The following is a 6,000-nucleotide window of genomic DNA, read 5'->3' as shown; positions in this document are numbered from 1 at the left end:
AACCATCCGCTCATGATTAGATTATTGTTTTCTCTGTCAGCAAACAATTCTTTTCTAAATGAAACTTTGTATAAGAAAAGAAATTCTAAATAACAGACCGCTACACTAAATGGTCGACTTCCTGCTTAGCTGTATGTAAGCTATAATTCAAAGAAAGAGAAAATTTTTGACGCAATTTTAGAATTCTTGTGAATGAAGTATGAATAGTATGGATGACTTTTATGCTCATATAAGCGAATTATAGGATTTATATATTCATCAAAGTGTTTAACTTTTAATTACATAGTGCTTCGAATAAACATTATATTTCCTCAATCATTTTTGTTTTCACAATAGTGCCAAGCATGCTTACCAATTAAATATTTTCATCTTAAAAAGCTTTATTCTCCAAATAGCAATTAAAATAAACTATACAGCTGTTGTTTAGAACGCCAGTGTTACGTCATTTTTTCTTTAAAGTACCTGAACAGCATTTTCCGCTTCTCCAGGGTGAGCATTGACATTTTCCATTGGTGTATGTTCCTTGATTATAGCAGTGAGTATTACATTGCCGTTGTATTCTTGATCCATATGGTGACCTACAGATTCTAGTCTGTGATCCACCGCCACACGTAACGCTGCAAGAACCCCAATGATTCCAGATAGAGCATGCATAGCATCCTTAAAGTCAAAATAACAATGACACGGATTAGATTTGATAGAAAAAAAAACGATTATGGTTATATAAATTGCTATTTAAGAGTACAGTTGTACTTGTTTATGATATAAATATAGTTTGCAAAAACTTCTTGTAAAGATAAAACGCAGTTTTGTATAGCATATCCCGAAACCTACAAATCTTTTGAAGGTTAACAAAACAAATATGGGAAGTGCGTGTGCACTTAAATGTTTTAACAAATATTTGTGAAATCGTATACTTCAGTAATTCAATCCGTCTTTAAAGATCAAAGATTGATTGATTTTAAAGCCTGATTTCTTTTACCATGTAAAGACATTACCGTTCTACCTAACATGTCTGTGTCATTATACCTTCAATTTCAAGTATATTAACTGTTTGAACGATTCCCATGCATGTTTATATGGTTATTTTCACAAGTTAAAAAACATGCTTGTTCATATATCGGCCGTCAGTCTATCTTACCGACTTTCCTGGATAACTAACCATAAAGTGACGGAGTTATTTCGCCTAAACCGGGAATTTTACAAGCAATCCCTTGATTACGAATAAGGTTATCCTCCTATTGAAATACACGGACATAATTTTACCAAAGTAAATTGACAGCGGGAAAGCAACATCAACGATTCCCTTAATTACACCGGTACAAAATTAAAGGTTAGCTTAGTAATCAAGTTTTCCGAATATGCCTTTTATTCTTTTAAGCATTGCCGTGTCCCGTTTTTATAAGTAAATGGACGAAAAATACATTTTTTTTCATATAGTTTTAAAGCATTATATTCATCTTGTTTCAAATCTTATTTGAATTTTTTTTCAATTTTTATAATTTGCAGATGAAGCGTTTCTCTGATAAAGATAAAATCGCTTATCCCACTGCGTACATAAGATTAAACTGATGAAACAGTAGAAGCAGATTAATATTACCAACAAACAAATGTTTGTATTTTTTCAAATTTTTCACAACGTTTGAAAATAAGATAACGATTTTAAATCAACAAATAAAAGTATATATTTTTTCTGTTTGTGTCATAACGTTAAGAAATTAATCATCGATATTGACTGCTCCCATTGAATTTTACTCTAGATCTAGCGTGGTGTTCTGGAAATTTCACTTTCAAAATAATAAGAGGTTCTGATGAACACACAAAATCACCATTGTTTCATAAATAAAAATTAGCTGACTACATGTGTATTTTAACATCTAACACTTAACGCCACTGAATGGTAAGGGAAAATGAAAATGAATCATTACCTTTAAGTAAACTTGTCACACCAAATAAAATGAAAAATATCAATTTCATTTCGTGTCCATGTATGAAATTAAAAATATTTTTACTGCAAAATGTGCAATGTCAACTTGTACGACTTAAACGATTATGCATTGTGAGTCTAAATAGAAATCGTAGTACTTCCTGGTGTAATACAACCGTCTGTTAGTAGAGACTTTAATGTAAAACGTCAATTAGGTATTATACAAATTCGGAAAGAATTTTATCGGATAGCATCTTTAATAATAATAATAATAATAATAATAACAAGTGCCGGTTGAAACGGGTGATGCTCCCCGAATAGGTTTTGAACACAGGTAGGTATACCTCTTATGTCACAGACAAAGTTCAAAGTGTAAAAACAACCCAAACGTTGCGCGCGACACGTTATATAACTATGGTGATCATTTCTGTGAAATAGTTGTAAACTCCGACTTCAAATAACAACAACAACAACAACAACAACATTTATTCAGCATAAAGCAATATCTAACATCACTTCTAGCCTACATATTAACATCTGTAAAAAAGTATGTTACACATGAAATATAAACACTACCATAAGACAAGAGAAAAGTTCACAAATAACAAGAACAGTAATTAAGAGAGAAACTGTTTTGTTTAGTCAGAATTGGAAATAAATTATTAAGTACAAAATGTAAAAAAGGAAAAATAAAATATATGAAATAAATTTTTTTTTCAAAAAAAACTAGATGAAAAGCTGATAATTAGTTATTCAAAAGTTCTTTTCGAAGTTTATTTGCAAAGTATAAGTATTTCGAGAGATTTGCTATTTCTTTTTTATTTTTTGTCATCATCAAATGATCAAATTTATTTAAAATGGCCATGTATAATAATTACGTCGCAGATATTTCTCTTTCTAAATATTGAGTATAATGGACAAGTTAATAGGAAGTGATATTCGTTTTCAACCACATTTAGATTACAAAATTGACATATTCTTTCACTTCTTATTTACATTATTATACCTTCCTCGTTCAATTTCTAGGGTTATGTGATGACAGACGAAACCTAGTTTAGTGCTATTTTTGATTTTTTTTTGTCTATCGAATAATTATCAAGATATGATTCAAGTTCAAATGAATGTTTAAATCTACTATAAGTTAGAAGTATCTGTGAGTTATTAATTTCACTGTACCAAAACTGGGTGTATTGATCAAAAAATTCTTTGTTTAAAATAGCATTTAATATATATTCCTGATTTCCTTGATTTCGCCATATACCCGATATCTGACATCCCTAAATTATCTAACATTGTTTTTTATTTGAAATGCCCAATTAGAACCGTTATATGTAATATTTCTATCTAAATCAATAACTATCTTGTTATATATGTGTTTAACAGCAGAATTGCCATTCAAGTTTTGTATTCTACACCAATACCTAATCATATTAACCTTTCTTACTATTTTCATTGGACATCTACCGAGTTCACCATATAGTCCGATTAAGTTTGTAGAATTATTTACGACAAGTATTTTTCGACAGAATTTTAGTGTGAATCAGCTCAATATCTTTACCTTTCGTTTCCACCCCATATTTCCGAGCAGTAGTTTAATATAGATGAAATCATTGTATCAAAATAATTTACATTTTTCAGAAACCTAAATTCGAATTGATTAAACACAGAAAATAAACGATATAAAGCTTTTGACGCATGTTTTCTGCAATACATTTTTGCGTTTCTATATCAATTACCGTTTTTAAAAAAATAACACCCAAGTATTTAAGGATGAAACAACCTCTAGTTTTTCGCCATAAAGATAGAAATCGTGATTTTTGTCGGTCTCCCTTTTTCAAAAAATCATGACTTTTCGTTTTACTTGTGTTTATTTTTAAACAAAATGTATTGCAATAATTTTCTACATCGTTTTTAATAAATACTGTAAAGATTCAGGTGTGGTAGTAAATAATACTTGGGTCATCAGCATATAATATTAAGAAAAATTTAAGTTCGTTAAATGAAAATATACCGTCAATGTCCGTATTTAGATGTTCCATTATGTCATTCACGAACATCATGAAACATAAGAGAAGAACTCGGGTCTCCTGTTTTTGACCCCTTGATGTGAGTTGAATGAAACTGGAATGGATTTTCCAATTATGTTTCAATGCAGAGCGAACAACAGAATACATAGATTTTATAGCATTAATATTTTTGTACTTATGTTTTGATTTATCAATTTTTGCCATAGTATAGAGCGGTTAATCTTATCGAAACATTTTTCGTAATCAATAAATATTGTATAAAGTTTTTTTACCGCTATTTAATACTTTTGATAATGATAGAATGTAAATAATATACAGTCTAACCGTACTTTTGCCTTTTTTGAAAACCAAATTGACAATTTGATAATTTTTTTCATACTTTTCACTTCCATGCGGTTAATCTATTTAGGAGTATTTGCGAGTAGATTTTTGACAAGATGTTATTTAGTGTAATACCTCGATAATTCTTCGCTTCCTTCTGATCCCCCTTTAAATATAGGCACAATATAACCTAACCCCCATGATTCAGGATATTCTGCTGTGTCAAATATTTTTATTGAAAAGAAAACCAGGTATTGTGAAATAATATCGTATGACGTTTTTAATAATTTCTGCTGAAATAATTATCCGGACCGGGTGATTTAAAACTATTTTGTTTAAATACAGCCTTTTTTTATCTCCGATTCAGTAATTGGTAAATTTAACTCTTCATCTTCGACATTGTCTGTATATAGATCTTCATCTATTATGTTTTGATAACGAAGGGCCGGACACGATTTTGCTGCAAGGTCAGTTGGCAGTAATTCTACCTATATAAATAACCTTAAAAAGAAAGGAAATGCATTAATACTATATGACATTTAAAGGAGGTTTCTTCAGTGTGCTGTGATGTCATTTGATCATCTAGTCGAAATTACGACAAATTGTGGCATAATTAATATAAGCGTTGCTAAGACTGTTTCCATCGCTTGCTCATTTTAATATGAACATTCAAATTATATCAGTTGCAGTTTCAACGTAAATGACAACAAAAAAGAAGTGTATTTTTATATATATGACAGCAATTTAGACTTCCTTATTTAAGATTTACAAAATGCTATCTTGTCGCATGATAAATATATCTAAAATTTGACGTCTGTCATTTTAATGTGCGTATCGCAGAATCGACGGTGTCAGGTTCAATTTCAATCACAAATGTGCGTTTATATCTGAATGTTTTAATTGTGTTGTTTTTAAATAGTCTGGGTAAGTTAAACTGCAGCGCGTTAAACTGTTAAAAAAAGAGAGATCATTTGTTTTGAGAAAATGATTAAACAAAATGTAAATGAGATACGAAATTTATATTTTTAGATTGTCTTGAACGTTTTTCAGGACAAGGAACCACAATTAAGCCATTATCAATAATATGGCAATATGTTTTTATTCTTGCATGATACAATGTATTTTATTTTACACATAAGTTAATGATATTGGTATTATTATTCTCATAATGAATTCTCTTCTAATTAATCCCATGTAGTATCCATCTTGCAAGTTAATGTAATGTATAAATAGCATATGTTTCTACAAGCATAAAAATACTTATAATTGAATAGAATATTAATATTCACACAAACACTATACCAATGCAGTTCTTCTTAACTAAGTTTTAATATTGAATTAGATGGTTATTTTGTATGTAACATAACATCATGCACATTAACGTTAGTACTTTTAATTATAATTTTTCATCAGAACTACATCGCATGTAATGTTAACAACAAATATTCCTCCTTGCAAACATGATAGAACAAAAATGATTAATTCCTTCAGTAAAGTTCAACGCTTCTGTTCCAAATTAAAAGCATAAATCACGAAGGACAACAGCGATGTTGATTATAACATTGTTATGGTCTAGCTTGCGATCCTATGTAATCAAATGGTATATACTCAGGGAAAATATATCTTAATAAATTATTTTTACATTTTACATAGCCAGCAAGGCGTACATGATAAAGTGATATGGAAAAGCATTCATGTTTTACATTTGAATGTTGAAATATCCTA

The sequence above is a fragment of the Ruditapes philippinarum genome, unplaced genomic scaffold (assembly GCF_026571515.1).
Source record: "Ruditapes philippinarum isolate M1 unplaced genomic scaffold, ASM2657151v2 ctg1454_1_1_1_1, whole genome shotgun sequence".
Taxonomy (NCBI): Eukaryota; Metazoa; Mollusca; class Bivalvia; order Venerida; family Veneridae; genus Ruditapes; species Ruditapes philippinarum.
Note: the sequence above shows the minus strand (reverse complement) of the source record.